The 26,088-nt window shown below is 33.3% G+C and overlaps 1 protein-coding gene and 1 long non-coding RNA gene across 2 annotated transcripts in view; one reads left to right on the forward strand and one right to left on the reverse strand.

Annotated features, from left to right (window-relative positions):
- Window positions 1-26,088, reverse strand: part of LOC108737961 (voltage-dependent calcium channel type D subunit alpha-1) — a 205,991-nt gene that overhangs the window by 145,500 nt on the left and 34,403 nt on the right. The window lies entirely within an intron of this gene.
- LOC108737963 lies at window positions 5,671-6,825 on the forward strand. The gene is made up of 3 exons (XR_001937924.1): window positions 5,671-5,765; window positions 5,852-6,109; window positions 6,195-6,825. It is a non-coding gene; the product is annotated as an uncharacterized LOC108737963 (long non-coding RNA).

The following is a 26,088-nucleotide window of genomic DNA, read 5'->3' on the forward strand; positions in this document are numbered from 1 at the left end:
TTATTCCGGAATTCACTTCTTTGATACCTACTGCTTTCATCCAAGCTTCTATTAGTTTACTTTTTTCTCTAATTTTCCGAATATATTTTTTACATATATAAAACGGTTAGTTTTTATTGGAAAGTAGTTAATGTAGGTGAAGAATGAAGATCTATGTGTGAAGTGCTATTGCAGCTTTTCACTGAACATATTAACTTTTTATTTGATTTAACTTTAGAAGAAAACTTCGTCGACTCCATCATCAATAAACAATTTTAATAAACAATTTTACAATTTGCGTGCACAGCTCCTATATAAATTTTTCCCTCATTCGAGTTATAAATTTTGCCACCAGATATTGTATGCCCATTTGACGGATTCCAATTGTCATGTGCATAATTGGTCAATGTCACTGTAAACTTTTTTTGTTTTTCTGGTTTCACGGTATCAATGGCAATTTTAGTATCAAGCTACAAATTGTATAGCTTTGACAAATTACTGATCAAAGTGAAGTAATTAAAGTATTCTAACTCAAACAAAAAGTAGCATACAACAGATGAACAGGTAATGTAATAAAGGTTTTCCGAAACATTACATTGAATAATGTAGGAAGATGCTTTAATGGAGTTAATTGGATGAAAAGTTTGTATCTAGGTATTCACATCTGGCTGGGGTAATAGAAATAGGTAACTGTATGCCCATCCTATAATTAATTATCCACTTGTTATGATATAATGAAGCCTAAACTATGATAAAATGGGAAAAACATTAACAGTATGTACATTGTACATACCGACATTATTATAGTCGGTATGTTGTCTGTATGTAATTATTAATTAAGCATTCATTTAAGTTTATTCGCAGATAATCACAAATAAACTTCTGACGTCATTAAAAAGAAGTTACAATAGTATTTTTAATGAACATTTTCATATTATTATTTTCAAAGAAACATTTTTTTCTTATTTCCTTCTTTATTATGATTGATGAAAAATTATTTACCAAAGTTGATACCTAGATAATTTCCCATTTCTAATATATAAATTAGACACCTACTACATATAATACGTATGTATTTGTATCTGACGAGAATTTTTCGGGCCGAGGAGTCTGATAGAATTTTGAAAATCTCCAAATGTTTAGTCCGGATCTACGCCGGATATTTATGGAGAGGTCGATAACTGCGACTTGAAGGAACGCTACCGAAACTAAATATTCAAAGTTCCATTAAACCACGGCTCGTCAGGTCGGAAAATTCTCGTAAGGTACATGCTACCTCCAGTTTGGTTTAGTTTTAGTGTGATTTTGCTATTACACTTAACTTTACTATTACTCATAGAAAGTAGCATGCCGCATAGTATTTCGAGTCAAAGTTGGTTTTAATTGTCTTTGGCCATTGTTTAACGAACGCTTATAGCTCAAGAGCTAAAATCGTGTCGCTTTGACGTCTACGTAATAATGTTTTATCCATAATGACAATGCGCATCTTTAGAGTAGTCTACAAATTGTACTAGAAACGGAAACAGATCAACGCAGTTGCCAGGTAACGTCGCAATAATGCTGCTCTCTTTGTAATTGTAGACAAAACGACGAGGTTATTGCACTGAAGCTAACGAACTCCATTACAGAGTGGATGGAGTTTTGAAAAAGAAAAACCTCCCTCGTTATATACTAGTACGCTGTAATGATTATAAAAGGAGGCGAAAGGCAATTTGGCCCAATAGGTAGGTCAACGACCTATACATCTGAGACTGTAAGTACTAACAATGCGCGTTTCTGTAATTAAAGGCAGAGATCCGATTTATATGAAATACTTCTATTTAACCTGTTTCTATTTTTGCTTTTAGATGTCACGTCTAATTATTTTCTCTTTATATTTGAGTAGCATTAAATTTCAATTTTGAAAATACTCAACAACACTACAATGTTCTTAGGGGCTCTTCATTCCGTTAGGTGTTAGGCTTCTTGGGAAAATTAAAACTTCAGACTCATTGAAGTATAAAACATGCCAGCGAACTTAAACCTTTTCAACGAGCTTCTCCACCAAAACCTAACCACACTTACGCCTGATTTGTGTATCTATCGGGCTAGTACCTACAGCGCAGTTACGTTACACATAAATCTCAGAGAGAGTTCAAGCGAAAAATTGATAGCGGGATTATTTTTATTTTGACATCGTAAATAATTCATCAAAAGTTCATAAAGCGAAATGGACGGCTACAAATGTTACAGCAGTTCACGAAAAACTGATTTTCTCGAATATCTCGTAAAAGGTCGGGTCTACGTTACTTTTAATTATCATAAAAAATTGCATTTTGAGATAAATTTGTACAAAAAAGCTCAGATAAAAAATTTATGTAGAACCAGTAGTTTTCAAGAAATATTAGGGCTGAGAAAACTGCTGCATTACAGTGCATACGCTTTTACACCACCTTTCAGTTAGAAGGCTGACTTCTTCCATATTTCATCACCGTTGAATTTAGATTCAAAGTTAGATCCTCGGACACGACTGTCCCCAGCAAGAATCAAAATGTTTGGAACATACCAATCCTACTTTTCTAAATCCAAAATAAATTGATGTCACAACATTTTTGTTTAATTTAGGGTATATTACCAGGTTTAGAGTTGGCTGGGAAATGATTTAGACCCTCAGTATTGGGGTTCGACTTTAAACAATAATTATGATTCCCCTTGCGCCAGATTTTCTTAATTCTATTTGTAGAATTATCATGTTTCGCAGTATTACGGCTTTTCTGGGGCCAGTTGCGTCTCAATACGTTGCTTGTCCGATGTTAATATCGTTGAATCTGAGTTTAACGATAATGAAGGCGTTTTCATTTCGTTATTTTTTATTGAGATAGAAATGAAGTATTAAAGAAGAAGAAGAGGAAAAGTCAGCGCGGACGAACAATCATCAACAAAATTAAGGCATCACTTAAGCCTCATCCACACATTTCCGAGCACCTATTTCCCCAATTCCTGATAATGGATTGCTCGTCACGAAAGTTCGGTACTTATTCGCCGTTTTCCGCTCGGAGTTGGTCTTTTATGCCGAATCAAAGGAAAATAGTGTGACATTTGCACCCGATCGACACACATTCGGGATATTTGTGCAGAAACCATTTAGCAGTTTCAGGCAAAAATAATGTTTGCCGCCCTTTATTGACATTAACAACATCTTCATTCATTGACATACTATTCCAAACATTTACTTTTATAAAAACAAATTGTCAAAAAAAAAAGAATTTTACTCAAAAGTATAATATAAAGAACAGTGTCTAACCTAACCTAACTACCAAATAATCATTTGTCTTTAAACCACGTAAACTTAGAATAACATCCCTATTTAATAAAATAACTTTCTCCCAACTGTTTTTTCTACAGAAACAGTAATGTGTAATTTTTGTTTGATATTGATACCTTCTCAGGCATGAAGGTCTAGTCAGAGACATATTAGAGGCAGAAACAGGAGGGGTAGAGGTAGGCCTAGATTAGATTACTCTTCGCAAATAGTTAAGGATGTGGGCTGTTCTAGTTTTAGAGAAATGCGAAGTTTAGCTCAGGATAGGAAAGAGTGGAGGTACGTGTCCAACCAGTCTTAAGACTGATGACCTGATGATGATGGTGATTGATACCGTGGCAGACCTCTCGTTCAACTGCAATCATAGCCTTTTCAATAAATCTGATATCTGTAACGGTTGACTAGGTCATTTTTTATTAATTTATATACAATTTGGAGAAACTTCTTTCACCAGTAGTAACTGCCACTGGTAATGAAGTTAAACTTTTCGATTGTACTTGACGAAAGGTGAATACCAAAAGTGTGGATGCGGATTTACCCATGGATTAGGCGTACAAGGGATACCATGTAAATAAAAATTGTGCCTTGAATTCTGCCTGAAAGGTGGTGCAGTACAAGCCTGAGTTTTCTCAGTCTTGGATATATTCTACGTAAATTTTGTGTGGGACCTTTCTTATGTAGATTTATTTCACAAACAATTTTATTATAGTTAAAGTTAACGTAGACCCGAAATCTTACGAGATATTTAATAAAATTAGTTTTCTTTGATCATCTCCAACTTTTGTAGCTGTCCAGTTGACTTCATGAACTTGTGAGGCCAAAATACTGGTAGTCCCACTTGCATATCATTAGACAGATTTTTTAAAAGTTTTCAATTTTCTTTGTAAAAAGTGACTGGACTAAGTAGTTCTACTAACTTTCTAGTTATAAAATCGTTACGTAACGTCACCATAACTTCATCGTCACGTTATTAGGCTGTACCCTTCCCCTTTATTTAGAAAAAAAAATACAATTAACTAATCTTGACATTGATGGAATATATCCACTGTTGCTCAATCCTTTTTTATGATAGCACATACAAATTTGTCGACAAAGATACGAGGCAGCTTCTAAAATATTAGCATCTTATCATGGTATGTTACATAACCTTGGTAACATTCTGCACAGGGTGTAACAGAAATAAGTGATAAGCTTGCAGGAGGTGATAGACCACTATGAAACATGAAAATTAAATAAATGTTTGTATTTCCGAATGTTCACCGTTTTTACCGAAAAGGTAAATTCAATTCCGGCCCTGGTTCATCAATCCGGCTTGCAACGCTGCATTCTATCAGCTGGTGATTACTAGCATCGGTGTAGTATTTGTTTTATATTTTTTTTATTCATGCCAACCTCTAATATCTAATCTAATTTATTCTTTTAACGTTTAAACCTTGTGCAGTTCAGTAAACTAATTCAACAATATAACATCAATTAATAGTATGTCAGCCACTGTAGAGCAGTTGCTGTTACAATAATGTGACATGATACGTATTTACGGGTTTGAACACTATCGCTGCTGAAGGGACGAAATCCTCGATTTCAAAGAAACCAATTCCCAAAAATAGTACACGCAAAAGAACAGAGAATGTTGACTTCTCTGTGTGGCAATTTTTAAAGGAGCAGTTGCTTCATCCTTATCATTTGCATGATGTATAAGCCTTGCTTGAAACAAATTTTCAACCGCGAGTAGATTTGCTTCGGTGGTTTAGAAAGAAAAGTGCTGCACAGCCTAATTTTTTCCATAGGATGTTGTTTTGAGACTGCTTCACGCCGGACCGAATTTTGAATTTTCACAATAATCACTATTGGTGCGACGCAAATTCACGTCGGAACTGTTTTCGGTAAATGTGTGATACGAGATTTTTGGAGATTTATTTGTCTTTTTTGGTAAGTTTACATACAATCACCAGCAAAAAAAGTAACGCACCTTGGCAATACCTGAATTGTGTGAAAATTTGCCTTAATAAAGTTACAATTATCATTATATTAATTAATGTCGGTCCGGCTTTGAATTGTAAATTATTGTGATTTTCTTAAAAAAAGATTGGCCATATTCACGCTGCTGAAGTCACCGTACGATTGTTTATTGCATTTACCTTACACACTTCAAAGCTTGGCATTTACTTCTGTTACACCGTGTATAAATAGTTATAAATAAAATGAAATTATTAAACATTTCCTGACATAAATCGTAAACGAATTTTACAGTGAACAATACAGTAATTTTATTAATAAAAACAAGCATTTTATTTTAGAAATTGTCCAGAACATGTCCATTGTGTATTATAATAACTTTACATTTGATATTTACGGTATGGCATCGACATACATTTTCCATTTTTATATTAAATGCAATGCAACAATCATTTATGTGATACAAAATAAAATATTGGTTTAATCGTTCATTACTGAATATGCAAAAAAGTAGAGAAGTGTAGTTTCGGTAAGAATGAAGTGACATTATTTACAATACTTTTCGTGACATATTCTTGAAATTTTGTATCAAAAGGCGAATAATTTTGCTCTTAGTTATGGTATATCTACACACTAGGTCTTTTAGTACCTACCTACTCCAGTATCAGTGCCCAACTCAACTGAACCTTCGGCAAAAATAGGATCGATTTCCATTCTCTGTCTACTACGCGCTGATAAAATCCAGTGAGATCGAAATCGCAATTCACGTCTGACGGTTTCGACAGAATACTGACCAGTTGCAACTTGCGCTTCAAACTTTAGAGTAGTCTACAAATTGTACTAGAAACGGAAACAGATCAACGCAGTTGCCAGGTAACGTCGGAATAATGCTGCTCTCATTGTAATTGTAGACAAAACGATGAGGTTATTGCACCGAAGCTAACGAACTTCATTACAGAGTGGATGGAGTTTTGAACAAGGAAAACCACCCTCGTTATATACGGTGTAATGCTTACAAAAGGAATCGAAAGTCAATTTGACCCAACAGGTAGGTCAACGACCTGTACATCTGGCTTCTTGAGAAAATCAAAACTTTATAAACCTCTGAGAAATCCAGCTGAAGATTTACCAGCAGGATTATTTTTATTTTGGCGTCCATTAGCATATTGTTCTGTTTGGTTACGTGCTTTAACGTAGGATTAACTTTGCTGTGGATTCAGTTCGACAAATTGATGTTCTTATGGGCGCTGTTTGTAGTAATTCATTGATTCTGTATATGGCAATAATTTCATTTCATTTATAAAAAAGAAATAATGAATACAGAAATAATACAAGAAAATCAAATGGCCTTCTGTGCAGCTGTATGTAATAAACGACTATAAACCAAAATTCATATAATAAAAAACCGCTATGTTCACTCGTCACTGCTGTATACTGTTATTGGTAAATAGTGAAGCGCAAAATTGGCCCTGGTCTTACAATCTTGGTCTTTGTCTTGCGAAAATACAAGGCCGAGACAAAGACCAAGACTGTTTTTATACTAGCAATGCCAAGACTAAGACCGAACGGACAAGACCAAGACTAAAACCAAGGCCAAACGAACAAGACTAAGATTAACAATAAAACGGAATATGCAAGACCAAGATCAAATACGCAAAACTAAACGAAAAGTTATTACTTCCGATGAGTTAAACTATTTGAAGTAACCTTAACATATTCTATTCTTTGAACAAAACATTTTTAGTATTTGAGGTAGCAAATTATTGTGATCCATAATGAGTAGGAGTAGAACTACATATTGTATTTCGTTCTCGGAATCGTCAGATGTATCGTAGAACCAACTACAAAGGTCTACTTAAATATTTTAGTTTTGCGAATTGCCAACGAACTTTAGAAAGCATGTCGGTAAAATGGTAAATAAAAAATAAGTTCCTTGAAGAAAGCTCAAAGCTCAAAGCTAATATTCCTCTAAAATGTTAATAAAGTCTTGTTGTAGGCAAATCCTCGTCAGGATTTTGTAAGGGAAAGTTTTTGTCTTTATAGTTTAACGGTCTATTACTTACGATCAATCTACTTACCTACTTCAGCTGTGCATTGAGCTTTTTATATCGAAACTGTATATGTACATCCATAATAATACTTTTAAAACATAGATATATATTTAATATTTCATTATGATAAATTTTGTTAAAATTAAATAATTTCAGATTAATGTATGCTACACGCAAGTTTCTATAGTCAAATTTGCTGAGAGAATATTGTAAGACTTACATATCCCCACCATCAATTAGATGCAGTGAGGGTAATACTTATTCTTTGGTTAGTTTGACTGTATCGTATGAACTATATGTCCCCATTACCAACTAGGTAGAGAAGATGAGAAACATCTCTTAAACTAATTTGATTTCGTAATTGTTATTGTTTAATGATTACTTTTTTGTTTATTCTAAATGTGATTTTTCTATGCCCTTATTGAAAAGCCTAAAAATTTTAAATGGATATTTAAAAATTACTTGAAGTATCAAAAATTAAAATTTACAGCCAGTACTCATTGTATTCCGCCGCCATATTGCTTTCGCGTTACCAAATTATTATTGCAATATGTACTCATGGCAATTTTAATCTTTATCTCCCTAATTATACAATTAAATAAAAAAAAAAAAGAAGATTCGCGCGTCGATAAAATTGAAAAGTATTTGCTTAATAAAAATATTTTGATTATCAAAAATCTTTTTTTTTTATTTAAACGACATTTTTATATCAAAATATTTAAACAATTAATAACTTTTATTGCTAAAAGGTAGAAATGGGGCAATTAATATCAAAAAGGGCAGTTAAAGGGCAATTTTTTAAGCCATCAAACTTTAATTACAAGTCAATTTAGAGAAAAAAAGGAATTTGACGGCACCAGCTTCGCTTTGGTATCTAATGTATTTACTCATGGCCTGACGGAGTAAAATCCGGACTTTCTGTTACTTTAAATTATCGTGTTATCGTATTATTGAGTATATAAAAGATTGTACTTTTAGTAAATGTAAATGTAAAATTAGTTTGACTCTTGATTACAATTTCGATTAATTCATTTTTCAATTTCAGCTTTTGATTTACTCTGTTTCCGATGCAATATAGTTGGCAAATCAATACGATCTGAAAGTAGCTGCTGAGTAATTATATTATTCATCCTGCCATCTAGCCATAATTAATTATCTACTACAATTTTATTAACAGATAAAAGCGAACACAGATATTATGGTCTCTGTACGCTGATATTACGTACGTAGTAGGTACATTTGGTAGTAATGGCAGATGGCAGCGTAATGTATTAATTCGATAAAAATATAGAAATTTAATAAAAGGATAGCTTAATAACTAATGTTCGGATTGTATGCAAATATATGCATGTAAATATCCTTCAAAAATCATCAAAATATGCAGTAAAATATACATTTACATGCATTTTTTTTAATGACTTAAAGCACAGGAAGCACGTTAACAGCACCTTTTATTTGTGCAAACAAAAATTACATAATAACTAACAAGCATTATCTTTAGACAAATTATAATAGTATATAATTAATAAGTAAAGAACTATTTTCTAAATCCAAAATTTTAGGTTCAGTAGTGTCGGAAATAATGAGGTGGGAACAGTCAATTTTCATCTATTTTCTTAAATAACGTTAAAACTATTTATTTTAAAATTAGAAAAATTTATATTTGAGACCCTGACGCCAAGCCTTTTCATTTTATATGTTACACGGTGCAGTTTGCAAAACTTTTTTTTTAATTTTCTATTGACCCCCAAAATTGACCTCCATGTTCATAATTAATTTATTTACGTTATGCGGTCGTTTTTGGGTCATAGAAATTCATAAGTGTGTTAAATTTCAACTTAATCGGTCCAGTAGAGGAGCAAATTGACTGTGACAGACGGACAGACAAATACACGAGTAATCTTCTAAGGGTTCCGTTTTTCAGTCAGACGTAAGCAACCTTAAAAACCATGTTTCGTTTATTGTATTTAAAAACATTTCTATCCGGATGTCTGTTGTTAAAAATTAATTCCTACTTCTTGATGAGCTTTACAATTTTTTCCCATAATCAAAACTGTTTTAATTTTCTCCGTAGATGTTAATATACCTGCCACTTCTTGTATTTTATACATTCTAACTAGCGTTTTGACGTTTGCTGTCAACAATTCATTGGCTTGTCAGTGCATTCTAAATGAAACGTCGACGTGTAAGACAAATTGATACGACACAGAATTTGTCACTGCATTGTTAATTAAATGTTGATCTACGGACATAAATTATCAATGCTAACCACACAGAGAGGAATTTGTAAAAACAACAAAATTTGTTTTTCCATGGCAGACGGATAACATTAGATAGCTGACTGTAACTAATAATTAGGATCAACTTTTCTTAATAACGGTTGTCGATATTGTAAAAAAAGAAGTACTTTACTTCAAAAAAATTACATTTTTCAGCGAATTTCGTATACCACTGCAAAAAATTGATAATAAAAGAAAGTTTTTGATAATGTCAAATGGGATAAGATGTTAAATATACTTAAAAATGTAGGGATGAGTTACAAAGACAGAAGAGTGACACTTAGTTTGTATAAAGAGCAACAAGGAGTTATAGAGATGGGGTTGCAACGTAGAGGAGTAAATATTAGGAAGGGAGTCAGGGATGCACACTGTCACCACTACTTTTTAATCTATACATCGGAGACGCTATCAACATAATTAAAGACAGTACCACTGTAGGGATAAATATACAGGGGCAAAAGATCAGTATGCTTAGATTTGCAGATGATTTAGCAGTATTAGCATCTAGCAAGGAGGAGTTAAGAGATATCTTTAGATAAAATGGAAGCGGTATTGACAAAACAGTACTGTATGAAAATAAATAAAAGTAATACAAAAATACTGATATGCAAGGGAAGAAAAAGTAGGAAAAGAGCGAATATAAAGATAGGGGATAAAAAATTAGAAGAAGTGACTGATTTTAGGTATTTAGGAAGTCAAATAAGTCAGGACGGAAGGAGTAGTAGGGATATGAAGCAGAGGATAGAGCAGAATCGAGTCGCCTTCAATAAAAAGAAGTCACTTCAACGCTCGCGAACGGTTAATTTAGAAATTCGAAAAAGGTTGTTAAAGGTATATGTTTTGAGCACGGCGCTGTACGGGTGCGAAGCATGGACAGTGACGCGGCGGAGAAGAAAAGGTTAGAAGTGTTCGAAATGTGGTGTTACAGGGGAATGATGAGGATACCGTGGATAGAGAATGTTAGAAATTAAGAGGTATTAGAGAGAGTAAGAGAACAGGAAGTCAATAAGAAATAGGCGAGTTAGGTTAGAAGGATACCTTTTCAGGCATGAAGGTCTAGTCAGAGACATATTAGAGGCAGAAACGGAAGTTAGGTGGGGTAGAGGTGGACCTAGATTAGATTACTGTTCGCAAATAATTAATGATATGGGTTGTTCTAGCTTTAGGGACATGCGAAGATTACTGCAGGATAGGAGAGAGTGGAGGTGCGTGTTTAACCAATCTTAGGACTGACGACCTTATGATGATGATGAAAGGAATGTACTATGTCTGACTTCCAGATACAGTGTCTTTATGTGAAAGTGCTTATAGGGGGTGTTAGAGTGACCATTTTTTTTTTTAATAATTTTTGGGACACTTCGAATTTTTGTAGGGTTTAATTCAATACACCAGCGACTTAATTTTTGTATTAACATTACCCACTACAAATAATTTTAAATTAATGAGGAAAAAATTGTTGCTATCGTCACTGTTTTGTCAGAAATCGAACCAAGATAGTTTAATAAATTAATTCAAAAATTAATGCATTAATGCAATTGTCTTTCTATTTGTACATCTGTAGGTAATATCAATTTATTAGTTTATAAAGTATTATATAGTTATCCCAAATACAACTTGAATTTTTTATTTTGAGAATATTTAGTAATTTATTAATCTAATATTTTTAATAGATACATATAGACAGCAGGTATTTTTTTTCTTTGTTTCTGAAAATATTAATTTTTTATTTCAGGTATATATGTAGGTGTCTACAATTTGTCTTAAACATGAAAAGAAAATAATTTGAAAAGTTATTACAGTTGTATTTCAGTTTACTTACCAATTACATTAACATCACAACAAAGCTTTGACAAGCCGATAAATATAATAGAGCAATTTAGAAGGCGATTGCAAATTTGTAGGCGCACATTTAATTGCGGAAGGTAGTAAACGGCAATGTTGACAAATCACCTTACGATTAACTGTGCGAATCAATAATGTTCCACGTTTCAAGTTTGCGCTTATGATTAGAAATAGGACCGGTAATAAATAAGTGAGTTTTATATCCTGCAAGTCAATAACCGCCGAAAATGGTAAAGTAACACTATCAAAGAAAGGTCCTATAGGTAAATATTCAATTGAATGGCATCAATAAGATATCGCAGTGGCCAGTCGACTAGTTCAAACAGCCGAGAAAAACGTACCTATATGACTTCACGCATCTTCGATACGTTGTATCACTCAGCAGTTCGTTTCCGTAGTGGTGAGGTGTTTAGACGGTTAAAATGAATCCACAATGCTACGACANCTTATTTTTTTTTTTCAAAAAAAAAAAAAAATTAGAAACCAAAAATTGCAGAATCGGCTGTGAACAAAATCCATCCGCCCCGAACTGATCCACTTATTAAATAGCCAGTAGCATAAAATAACTCAACGTATATGTTTCATAAAATACTAACGTTACAGTAGCTAAGTAGTTGTGGATAGTCCGGAGGGGAAATGCACTACATCCAAAAGTCTCTAACCGAAATTAAGCAAACAGAAAGGAGACTAAAGCGACAAAATTAAGCAATGCCATAGATTCCGTTTGACAAGTAGATATCCTTTCTAAGGAGATAGTCAAGCATTATGGATTACTACAGTAGTAGCAAATACACCTACGAAAGATCTGGTATTTTCAAATACTGCTAGACAACTAAGATAGAAGGGTGGTTTTCATTTACGGTTTATAATAAAGCAATTAGTTTTATTTTTTTAAGAGAAATACCCATGATGAGTGCTGAACTGGGTATCTGCTATTTGAATTTATGTTTTTTCTTGGCACGTAGAGTAAACTTTTAGCAGAGAACAGAAGTTGCTCGCTAACGAAAATTCATTGGGGCAAAGACACTACCATATTTGAAAAACGATTATATGATCCCTGATAGACTACTGAGCCGTCACACTAACCACTACATCTCGTAAACACATACAATCGATTCTCACCATTGAATAGCGCATCTTACGGAAAATCCCGAGATTCGATCAATTTCATCCATTGGAAACTCGACGACATTATAAGCATTTTACTGATTTTTAATATCGTATAAGTGAAAATCCACACGATTCCCACATATTGACAACGATAATATTAAAACACCAAAAATCTTAACATCCCCCCTGCACAGATACTTAGTCGCAAACCCAAAAACAAACTACTCACTCTCCAAACTTCTGACCAAATCTCCTAACCTCAAATACATACACAAACACAGGCACACACGTGCGCGCCGGCATCTTAAAAGTATTCCCAATGTTGAAATGCGGATTTATATGTTCGACATCTTCTTCGTTAATTTTTTGACTTAATTGGCAGGCCGATGTTTAAATTCGTCGAAACGTATAATACTGTTCGATTTGATTCGGCCCAAACATTGTTAGTACACCCCCCCCCCATTATTTAATTATAATAATACGTTAATAAAATTAGTAACGGTCATTAAAATAGGTCTACTTGTCTACATAGTTTCTGTTTATGAGTATACAGACATTTCCATGCATTAAAAAAAGCGAATCCAACATGTTGCGTAAGTTTAATCGTAAATCTACCACAGTTTGATTTATTTTGGGCTTTTATTGTTGCTATAAAAATCAGAATCAAGTAGCAAGTTGATTCTGATTTTATAAGAATGCATATATTGGTAATTTCAGACAATCTGCAGACTTCAAACAGAATAAAACCGATTTGTTTACATGTAAATTTTTATTAAGCTTTAATTATATATTGAGTCATCACATTATTGGTTTCTCTATATTACAATGTACCTACTTACTGAAAATATTTTTCAAAACACTACTAGATATGCTCTATTAATATATTATGGTACACCATAATTTTACAGTGAATAATTCTGCAGATGAACGTGAATTATATATTACAGTCAACCCATTTCTCTATAGTTCATAAACCTTATGTTGACAGGAATGATTTTTAAGGTTAAATAAAATAAATGTTGCACCTGCTCCTTGATGGGGATAGTTAGTCATAGAATTTCGATATTTTTCAAATTACACCTCACTCGACTATACATTTTTGAGATTACCTGCTACCCGTTGTTATTTTGCTCGTAGTATGTGTGATTAAACATCAATTACCGCTTATAACTCAAGAACTATGCTTCTTATGAAAAATGGAAGAACGTACATCATACTTATTATTTCGTTATTTTACGAAAGACTACTCGAACTACATTTGAAATTTTTGAATTTTTGTTGTTATTATTCGACCCTTTAGAATCCGATTTTCCCAAAACCTATCGTTAGTGCGCCCCTGTGTAACAGTCAAAATTTGTTATCAAAACTTTTTCATTCAAATCGACCCAATAATTTCGTCTATGCGTTGATCATCAGTCAGTTCAGAACCATATCCCTCATATATAGAGAGCGGTTACCCTTCGTGGCTTCCCTCATGGTATATTGCCGCTTATAAATCTGATAAAAAATCGGGGACATATGTGATTGTCAGAATTTCATTATCCTTCGAACAACACCTCACTCGACTTTGTCTGAAATTTTTAAATTTCTGTTTTTCTTTTTCAACACTGTTTTCATAAAATTCGTTGTTAGTGCGCCCCTAAGTAATAAATTTCATTCTAATCTACTCAAGAGTTTCGACTATGTATTGATAGATAGATAGATAGTCACCTAGATTAGGACTCTAAGGTAGGTATAAGTCATGGATACTAGAATACAAAGATGCTTAGGGCTTCTGTACAGGTAATGTTAATGCACCCTTAGTGTACGTCCATTTGATAGGGAGCCCTATTCATTACAATGCTATTAGCACTCCATGTATAGAAAGTGTCTCACGGTGACCACCCATCAGAATATTTCGGAAACTAATTCAATTCTAATTTTGAAAATTTGGTTATGTTCTCTTCAAGTAAAATAACGACATGTATGTAGCATTTTCAGTTATACCGGAAATTGACACCAACTTCGTTATTTTATTATTATTTTAAATGGAACACCCTGCTTATGATTCTAGGTAGACCTTTGTTTTTCTACTTCTAAAATTTACTGTTTTCGAGATATTAATTTTTCTTTTAAATAAGCATCACAGAGCAGTAGGTTACGGAAAAGCATGCCTATTTTACAGTAAGACAGCCGAAGGAATATTTTCAGGACGGTAGCTAAACCCTCAAGCTTCCCGTCCATACTTTCAAAGGGGTTTAATTACATACAGGGTGTTAAATATTTATTGGCGGATTTGGTTAACAAATGTATATATATATTCCCTATACCCATCTCCCATATTTTTCAACTTATTTACTGTTCTTTGTAAAATCAATCAAAGCATTATTTGTTTACGAAAATGGCTGTGAAATTATTAACAGGACTTCAAAACAAATTTTATGAGTTAATTATTGTCCCTCAAATATCCATACTGACAGTTTAGTCATTAAATATTTTGATGCTCAATGTCAATTATTGAATATTATTTTTATGAAGAATGGAAAATTAAAGTACCTTATCCAAATTGAGAAGAATATTATAAAATAAATTGCCATACGGCAGACTACAGATAACAATTGTAAAAAAAAACAAATATACAATAAATAAAATAAATAATTAACAATATCAACTGATATTAATTAAATGTTAAATCGTTGGATATGCCCTCGTTTAGCTGTAAGCAACTGTTTAACCTTCCAGTAAACTTATAAGTAACATCTCGAACCATTAAAGTAATACATTTAATTATTATCAGGTGATATTGTTAATTATTTATTTTATTTATTGTTTATTTGATTTTGTTACTATTGTTATCTGTCTACCGTATTGCAACTAATTTCATAAAATTCTTCTCAATTTGGATAGATACTTTCGTTTTCCATTCTTCTTAAAAATAATATTCAATAATTGAGATTGAGTATCAAAATATTTAATGACTAAACTGTCAATATGGATATTTGAGGGACAATAATTAACTCATATTATTTGGTTTGAAGTTCTGCTAATAATTTCACAACCATTTTCGTAAACAAATAAACAGTTTCAGTTGATTTTACAAATAACAGTAAATAATTTGAAAACTAGAGGAGAAGGGTAGAGAGAACCATAGTAACAGTCGAAAGACAATAAAATTCTGGGAATCTGTGAAAATATATACAGGGTGTTCCATTTGAAAAAACCCAAAGCTTAAGGATATAGCTACTGTTCCTGAGAATACTGTTGCTTCAGCTTTATTATTGTAGAATAGGCATGTTTTTTCGCAACCTACTGCTATGATACTATTTTAAAAAAAAAAAATAATATCCCGAAAACGGTAAGGTTTAGAAGTAGAAAAGCGTTCTAAAGGTCTACATAAAATTATAAGTAGAATTCAAAACTGTCATAATATACAAGGTTTTCTATTTAAAATAACGAAGTTGATGTCAACTTCTAGTTATACCGTAGGTGTTGTTATTTTAATTGAGAAGAGCATACCTAGTAACGCCATTGTCCCATTTTTCAAAATTAGAATCGAAGTAGTTTCCGAAATATTATAATGGGTGATCACCGTGAAATACCCTGTATATGCTCTAAGTAAATATTTTACACTCCTATTTTAAATTTCTTGCCGGTCAACGTAGGCAGGTGTAGTATTCATGTGACGATACTCATATGAGTAGTTCCGCAAATAACGGATGAAATACATGACCTATTAATTAATAGTATCCTTGACGATGATAGATGTCACCTACAAGGACCGCCCTCATTGCGAGTACAAAACGACACATTTCCAAATACAGCGAGCATAGGCAAGTGTAGTATACTTATAGTCTGGTATCCATGGTATAGGCTTGTAATGAAAATATGTGTTTTTTAAGAGGAGATAGTCAGTTAATTCCGAGGATAATTTCAGAATGCACTACATACTTATTGGAATAGACTGGTCATTAAAACGTCTAATTAAAGGATGACACTAACTAACCCTCCTATTTTCGATATTCAGGATGTTGCCATTTAATGGGAATCTTTAATTAAAAATCGCCGAGTTTGACGTGTTCATGGTGTTTTAATGCAAATTTTGATCATAGATAGACCATGGCTAAATTTACGCCAACGGAATCATCCATTATAAGAATTAATCTAATTGTGGTTGAAGTCCAATGATTGTATATTTGAAGGACGGAATGACATGCATCTGAGATAAGTGACATGTGCAAAGCGTTTAGGTTAAGTTATATTGGGAAAGGTTTCCATGTCCGTGAAGCCGGGCATAACAGAGCAGCCAAAACGAATTACGTAAATATCAACATTAGGGGACTATGCACCAGGGGTTTAGGTTAGGTTATGATACGACGGATCGCCACGATTAAAATCTAAATGCTCAACAATGGTACCATCCGTCCACGGATCCAACTAGTTATTAATTATTGCCTCTTCTGAAATATTTCTATAGGTCTTTAATATAATGAGGCACTCAAAAACCGTTATTTGTGCCTTATTTCATTGATATTCCTGAAATTATACTCGAAAGCATGTAATTTTCTTTTATTTGTGAAGCTACGCTAACCAAAATTATATAAAAAAAGGATTGATAAAACTTTGCCAATAGATTGCATAAAAAATGTAGCAGTTGTCCTAGCCCCCTAGGTTATTTTTGAATATCATCACTACCACACGTAAACTACCACTGCTTGACTGCATAATGTAGGCATAAAATATTATTTACCGTTCTACAAGCTCGCAATGGTATCAGAGTTATATGTAAGTGTTCATTCGTTACTGATGGATGCACTTCGGTAAAACAGGATAATCCACTACATAGGTAGGTATAGGCATATGATTCTCTTCGAATGAATCCAAAGCCTGCCGCAAGCACTCCTAAATGCTCTCAAAAATGCGATTTTCTGCATCAAAGCTCTGTAATAATTGGTACTTATCTTTATGGAAGTCACGTTATTCGTCAAGGTCAGTAAGATTAAATAACCATTTTAAAATTTGCATTGTTTAATCTTCACTCATTAGGTTTCATCGTTGAATTATTCTAATCGACTAATCAAATTAGTATTCGGAATTTTAACGTTAAACCCGCATTGTCTGCGTTCGCTTCTCTAAGACCATTCCTATTTGCTGTGATCCGCTTAGGTATGTAGTTTGAAACGAAATCTTGAAGTAACTGTTTGTGTTTATATAATTAGAAGGGCAAATAAGATTATATAGCATTGTAGGTGTTCTATTAAGACTTTCATTTTCTTGTACACTTCAAAAACGCTGACTCGGCTGAAGTAGAAATCAATGACCTGTGAGTTTCGTTATTGCGCAACGAATGGCCATGGCACGCGAGGTTTAAACTACCTCTACTTACGGTGACTAACCATTAGAATATTTCGGAAACTACTTTGAGGAGAGCATACCCAATAACGTCATTGTAGTTTGCGAAATATTCTAATGGGTGGTCACCGATACACACCCTGTATATATATAGGAAAGGTGGACTCAAGGTGTCTCCAGAGAGGGCGTCCTATCGCCCCTCTTCTGATGCGTAGTGGTTGATGAATAGATAGCTGGTTTGCTGGCTGTAGACTTTCTATCAACCCGTGGAAGACAGAAGTCATTGAGCAAGTCCAGATACAAAACTCAGTAAAGTACATTGGGATAATTCTGGACAGGAAACTGTTCTGAAAGGTTGCTCTAGACCTTCTGAGGAAAAAGCTCACAGCCTGCCTTTGGCAAACTAGAAGGACCATTTGGAGAGGAACGGGGGGGAGAGGGGGCTTACACCAGCTACCACGAGGTAGTTTATTGAAGTAATGCTGAAACTCAGCTATGCTGCTTTGGTCTGGTGGAGTAAGGCTGCCCTATCCACCTCTAACAGGGACCTGGAAAAATTGAGTGACCTGGTTCACAAGTATTATTGAAGCGGTTAGGTGTACTCCCTTTGCAGCTCTGAGTATGCTCGAGGGTAAGATGGAGCTATTTGAGCTTACAAAGAATAGCATCTTTGAGATGCCCCTTAACCGCACAAAGACCCTCTTTTTGTTTAATGAAAAATACAAAGTAAACTTTTATCCTAAAGCACTGGGTTCTATTAACGGGCCGATTGCAGACCCTGAACGATAATACTTTTGCTCTTGTCCTGGGCTATACCTGGATTAAGAGAAACGAGCTTGCAGACGACCCTGCGAAAGCGGGTACTCGATAACAGAACCTGCTGTTGGTATCTGCAGTAGTCTTATCAACCAAGAGTAGCCTTGTTAACCAAGAAATTGCGAGATGGCCCAGTTCAAAACTTACAGATTGAAAAATGCAAACCAGGTTGTGGGCAAGCAAAAGCCTACATCTCCCTTAGAAACTGCAGGAACTGACAAAAAGAAACTCAAACTCAGCATAAGAAATGTCAGGCGTTTTGTGGAAATCCTCACGTATCACGGAGAGCTGCGCTACCACAGGAGTAAACTAGGACTAATCAACGATTTCTGAAATTAAAAACACGCAATACCCATAAGAAACAATTTTGTGCTGACAATGGCACCGAACATATTCTGATTTAACTTCACTTTTAATACTGTATCGATAAATTTATAATTTTAGTAACACAATACTCTTGATAATGGTCTCTGTAGACCGAAACAATATTCTCCAGTAAAATTTACTAAATTGGTGTAAGTGTGAAACATTAAGTGAATAAATACAGAAACGACAAGAAATCTTTTGGTTTTTATCGTATCATAGCCTTACGTAACCCATGTTCTAGATTTTCTCACAACATGGATGCCGGAATAACATTTCTACTACACACTGCTAAGCACTGTTTGTGATTTATTATCAAATTTCATTATTTCTAATCATAATTATAAGCGTCCCTTAAAGCGGTTTCTTTTAAACATGGAATAAATTAATTGTATTGTTAGAGGATAGATTGTGGTTGTAATTTTTAATTGTGTTTAAAATATTCTAAATAATATATGTCGTAATTATCTGATAACAACGCATTGAAAAAAATGAATGTGACATATCCAATCTGCTCCTGTAAACGTTAGATTAGATTGAAAATGTGACGCTGTAGCGTGTTTAATTTCTCACAACTTAGCACGCTAAGTACTATTTACAACTGAAAATCACTCAAGTATAATTATTCGATAGTTTATGAACTACTTACAGGTCATTGATTCATTAACTGGTTTCGTGGTTACAATGTGGTTGGAATACTGCATTCGTTATTAATTAATTGTAATTTAAGCGAAGAGAAACGGTTCAACTTTTAGAGCAGAAACTCGTTAAACTTTTAGATGTACATGGTGATCTTATTTGATCTCAACAGCACGCCATAGGCTGTTTTGATTAATCACTGACAAACAATAAGTCGAGTTACGGCAGTATGTTGTCATGTTGTCAATACCTTATAATTAGACTCTTATCCAATGATTGAAATACTTCAGTAAGCACCAAATAACAATAGATGGCGACATACTTCTGCAAGTCGATATTAGGGAAAACGGTTTGGTCGGTGATTATTGAGTCTGTCTATGGTGTGTTGACGAAATCAAATTAGATCTAAAATTCAATGCACGTCTGAATGTTTTGATAAGTTACTCACCAAGAAAGGAATTCCTAGAAATAGCACGGTAAACATCATCAGTAGTAGCTACAGATGGCGTTCACCGCACCGTTTATAGGACTTCATAAAACGCTGTCTCAAGGCAGCAGATAGAGTTGGTTTGTGTTTTGTCGAAGCTGTCTGCGACACGCTAATAAGATCCAACAAGATCGAATGTTTCAGTTAACAAAAAATATCAGTAGATGGCAATATACTACTGTAACACGATATAATATAAACATGGTTAAATGCTTATATGAACAATGTTGGGTTTAGTGGGGGAATACTCCTGATTGCCTATGACGTGCGGATGAGGTAAAGTAAGATCGAAATCGTGATGGAACTCTGGAAATTTTGATAAGTTACGTAACAACTTTCATTGATATTAATTTGGCTTAGGTATGTGTTTTTTGTATGTGGCTCTTGTTTGACAATTCAAATACTGCAATTAGCAGCAACCTTCAGTAGACATATGGTCGTAACTAGAAGACTTAAGATGCTTTAATTTTGCAAATAAGCTTTGCTGTTTTGCACCACCAATCAATGCTTTAATACCAACTTAATAATGAAATACAAATAAAATTCCTAATCAAAGCTTCAATGTTTCATGAATCGCTATTTCGAAAGTGGCAAACATTTCTATGTTACCCATTTTATATTCGACTCATAATAATTCTACAATAAATTTATTCAGGAACGAACGGTAATTTTAATGAATTTTTTACAGTCGGAACATGAGAAGCAAGGGGTTAAAATTAATATGTACCGGAAAACTAAATTAAGAGAGAAACTGCTGATATAACTTTTAAAAATACCCTTGTTAAGCATAGTGTGGAACACTTCCAAGAGTATTCTAAAGGTTCTACTGTTTTCATCAAAGGATGACAACAAACTAAATTAAGGAACAAAATTAAATTTGCATATTTTCAATTTTAATCATTAGTTTAGTGTGCTTTGTTCTTTTGAATAAACTAGACGAGCACGTAAAAAGTACGTGTCTAAATTCCTAAGCACATTTGTTTAAACGAAGAATGTACTTAGGTACATTTTACACATTTGTAGTACGTAGCAGCTGTGCTCACAGTTTAAAGAAAACTTTTTGAATAAACCAGCCAGGTGTGTCGCATATACAGAGACTTTGAAGCAACACAATTATCGACTACGCGTTACTCCATATCAACATCGTGCGACCAGTAGTGCCTAATAATTTTTGCTTTTTGTCGCAATATTTTTAACAATTCAGACGTAACACGAAAGATCTACTTATATGTTTATAATTCTTACTATGCTCTAATCTTCAGCAATCACAAACATTGCCAGAAACTTATTAACTAATATTTTGCTTCGATAAATTAATCTTATGAAAGTTGCATTATTCATTTGAAATAATCACTTGTAGGCGTCGTCCACATTAATGTAAGACTAAGATCAAGACTAAAACCAAGACAGAATATGCAAGATCAAGACCAAATACGCAAGACAAAATGAAAAATTATTACTTCGGATGGATTTATGAGCTATACTATTCAAAGAAATTTTAATATATTTTTCTTGGAGCAAAACATTTCTTGTATTTGAAATTTTCAGTTTGTTTGACTAGATTTTAACATAAAAAATTAAAATAAACTTCACCACTGTTTGAAAAAAAGGATTTAGAAGAATGTCCTCGGTGTAAATGTTCTTTTTTACTACGTATGAATAACACGTGGTTGAAATACAGGGACAATATTCTATATTTTTGCTTCTTTCAAGTATCTTGTACTATTGTTTTTCGCATGTAACCTACCTATGGCTAAAAATTTCAGTATTTAAGGTAATTATTGTATCGGTAGATAGAAAAATTTGTGCTTAGAATTATTTAAAAAAAAGACACCAAGTATCAGATTAAATGAGCAAGACCAAGACCAAAACCAAAACCAAGACTAAGACACATAAGAATGTAGGTATGTATCTTTCTTGTCTATCTAGGACTAATTTGTAGCTTTAGATCGACAAACATGCAAATCGGCATTAAGTACGAATTTGTTTAATGGAATTGAATATGCTAGGACTAAACCTTAAAAATGCCGCTAGTCGTAAGCCTGCTTTTAGTGTTTAATTAACTATCTATTAGTTTCATGGAAATAGATGTAGTACGGTCTCAATTAAGTGGTAGAGTAGATCAAATAGATTCTTTAGATGTTACAGGATCCTGTTCTCCTATTTAGCTGGTTCTCTTTGAAGAAGACCTGTGCAGTGCGTCAGAAACTCGGATTCCTCCTTTCATACACTTCACTGACGCGCAAAGTCGCGAATTAGATTATGCTTTGAGCTGTATTTACTAAAGCACTGACATGCAATATTTATTCGGTCTCTGAACACGTTTACAGCATATTAATCTAGAAACAATACCTTTAACTACATGAATTTAACAAAAGCTCTAAGAAATGAAAAATAAATTTGAGTAAAAATTGTATTCTTACTGAGTTTTGTGCTTTTAATAAATTAAAAGTATTACTTACTGAAGTAACAAAAATAGAATAGTCTCCGATGTTTTCATTAAAAGAAATTGTGCGATTAAATATTAAAAAAAAAATTAAAACAGTTTTAGTAGTAATAACTGTACATGTGTTTTAGTATGTTAGATTTTTATCACGAGTATTGTAAAGTTGTTCTGAACTTGATTATTACAACTCAGAGGAATTCAATATAATGTGTAATAAATTAAATCTGGTGACTGAATGATCAAAATGAAATGATCTTAGTACATTTTTGTTTCATTTAACAGACTCATCTAATGCACTCCATCTAATGAGGCGTGTAGAAAAAAATATTTGAGTACACACTCTCTCTCTCTCTCTATATGATACGGGGTGGGGGGTGGTGGTGGTAAATATCTAGATCTTTACAGTACATCCGTGTGTTACACCATGTGTACCTAGGGTTTGCCATAAAAGTTATTTGTTAGAACTTTAAGAATTTAACTTTAAAAATTTGGCATTCGTAATAATTTCATATGAACAATGCAAAATATTTTCAGTTATGATTCAATGCCGGTTATACTACCTTTGTTATTTTAAATTGAGTACCCTGTATCATTGAAATTGGTCGGTTCATTTAGTGGTAAGTTTTAACACTATTGTTTAGAAAATTAACAACCATCTTCAATTTTTTTATTAAGAAACAAGCTCTCAAAAATAATTTTGTCATCTATTTAATGGTCTTCAATATTACCGAAAAAATTCGTTAGAAATGTATACACGGTGTTCAAACAACTAACACATGTGCAACTGAAATGATTGCGTATTATTCTAGAAATGAACAAGTCTGCCGCTTTTTTATTAATTAGGCCATACAAGCAATAGACAACTACACGTACTCAGCGTAACACATATAAGAACAATACGATTCATTTATCAAACGGCTGGCCTAGAGGTTTAGACCATTACGTAACATTCGGGACGAAACCGGTTCGATTTCGGGTCCGTCTGCCCTGGTCCAAGTTTTGTGGCTTCTTTGGATCACTTAAGTAAATGCAGGAGCAGTAGTATTTCACAGATAATCTTTCACTCTCTTCTGTCTACATTTCGTCCGTCTCATCTTTCTCCCCCCAACCACTATCCACCCACTCCCACGATTCCTAAAAGGAGACTGAAGAGGGCCTTACCCCGTAGTCCGAAGGGACTGCCCGCCTACCAGCGTTAGTAGCTGGTGTGAATGAGATTTTTTTGAGAATCATTTCGCATAGGTAGAATATTCATCAAAGATTTAATGTACTTGATACGATCAAAATTGGCAAAGTCCGCAATAAATTATCTGTGACAATGGACGTATCTTCTTTCTTGTTTCCACATGGGACTGTAGTCATTTGCTACGTTTTGAACACGCTCTTGCTAAGTTAGGAAATGCTTCATCACTAGTACAGGCAAAGTGAAAAGAGGTAACCGAATAGCAGTAATTGGTGCAGCGGTTAGAGGTACTTAGGTACGCAAAAATCCTTCCTAATTCCAGAGGATGTTGAACTTCCTTTACACTCTGACGCTGGCAACATGCTGAAATTTTGCTTGTCTGCATGTCTTTCTGTTACACATTAATTCGTGTGATGTTATTACTTTTTCTTTATTAGTGTTCGTTATAATTCCTACCTGACATCTCTTTTCTATGTTTACGATATTCCCTACAACGTTTGTCGGGTGTAAAAGTAAGTGTTCTGTCAGCAAACGCTCTATTCTAGTTAGTAAGTTGAAAGAAAAAAGTAAATGCGATAGTTTTATTGCGGATTATGGCAATTTTGAACTATACGAAATATACTTCTTATGTATTATTTAAGGGCAGTCCTATATTATATTATTCGTTGGGATAATTATAATTAATAAATTGTATTTATTTTTCTAAAACAGCATACTATTCTTGTATTTCTAATAAATATGTGTAGAGGCAGCAGAATTTGTTACATAGTTACAATAGTGATGAAACCAAAGACATACCGACGTACTTAGTAAGGGTTTCATTTTTTTTTTATTTACGGTATAAAATCCTTAAAATTAATTTTGTATTATTATCGTTATTATTACTATTAGCAGCGGTAGCGGTGTCTCAATAAAAATTTGTTACACAAACTTCAAGACGCAAAAATAGATATTTTGCTGGGTCTTATAAATAGAAATAAATGTTTGTCATAAAATATTTATGAAGCTGCAGTTGATAAAACATACGTACATATGGACAACTACGGAATTATTCCTCTGTAGAATTATTTCATTGTAGCAGATAACAAATATCAGATTTACCTATGGGCATTTTATGTACTTCGCAATGAAGTTAATGTCGTGTTCCTTTGTTTCCCTTTTTTGCTTCTTTCTTTTGGGAATTTAACGTTTCAATCTTAATCAAGTAGTATAAAAGTTAATGACTATATTTATATAAAAGAGCTTCTTCGTAAATATTTGTGTTTCTCGGTTTTTCCTTATTATGCCAGTACATCTTAATTTTATGCTTATATTCACATTCTATAAACTTTTCAATATTAGTCCAAAAAGATTTTTAAGAGAAATGTAATTAGTATATACGAAAGCAGCTAATTTTAGTGAACGTGTTTTGTATATTTTTATTTTCTTTTTTTCTACATTTAACTGCGTTTTTGTGTGTAAACAACATGAAACGAACGAAGTATTTTCTGAAAAATCATTGGCTTTTCCAATCACCAGGGATTTAATCAACAGATCTAGGATGCTGCATTTACAACAGCTTTGGGAAAACATTCCCATAAATAAGTTGTTAGCAGATTTCAACGGATTTACGCTACTGAAACTTTTTAATCCCCTTGGTCACTAACCATTACTGTATCTGTGTTTGTAACTTTCGAAAAGCAAGACAGTTTTCAGACTTGTATTAATTAAAACAAATGCAGAGAATTAGAGTTGTGAGTATTATAAGAATTAACAGACTATTCCAGTGGGACAGAAAAATAAATGTAAAAGAAATTAAAATTTCCTTGTTCTTGTTTTTCATTTTCATAAAGAGCCCTAAAATTTACTCATTAACTTATTCTTAATTAAAATATTTCCACAATCTTATCTGTTAGTGCTAATTGCGAATAATTTTTTAGGAACTAAATATTTTTTTCTCGACAAAATGACTGTTAAAGAGGGTTCGATTGACGTTATCCAGGAATCTAATCGTTTCCAGTCGCAGAAATGCCTTTTCAAAATGGCTGTTGTTGACTTCCTGTTTCAATTACAGTCTGTGATGATATTCATAAACTTTTGACGGAATGAGCCATTGTATAGAAATCAGCTGAATGTTTTCTAAAGAAATTTTAGGACAACTAAAATGACGTCCGTCTTACTGCCAAGAGTGGCAAATTTTGTTTCAAATAAATCAGTCAAGATAGGCTTTTGAAAAGATGCTTATAAATTCCACTGAAAAAACTTTGAAATACACTTTACGTTTTCAATAAAATTAATGTAAGAAAATAGCGTTATAGTATTCATATAG

This window comes from Agrilus planipennis, unplaced genomic scaffold (genome assembly GCF_000699045.2).
Source record: "Agrilus planipennis isolate EAB-ADULT unplaced genomic scaffold, Apla_2.0 scaffold152, whole genome shotgun sequence".
Classification (NCBI taxonomy): Eukaryota; Metazoa; Arthropoda; class Insecta; order Coleoptera; family Buprestidae; genus Agrilus; species Agrilus planipennis.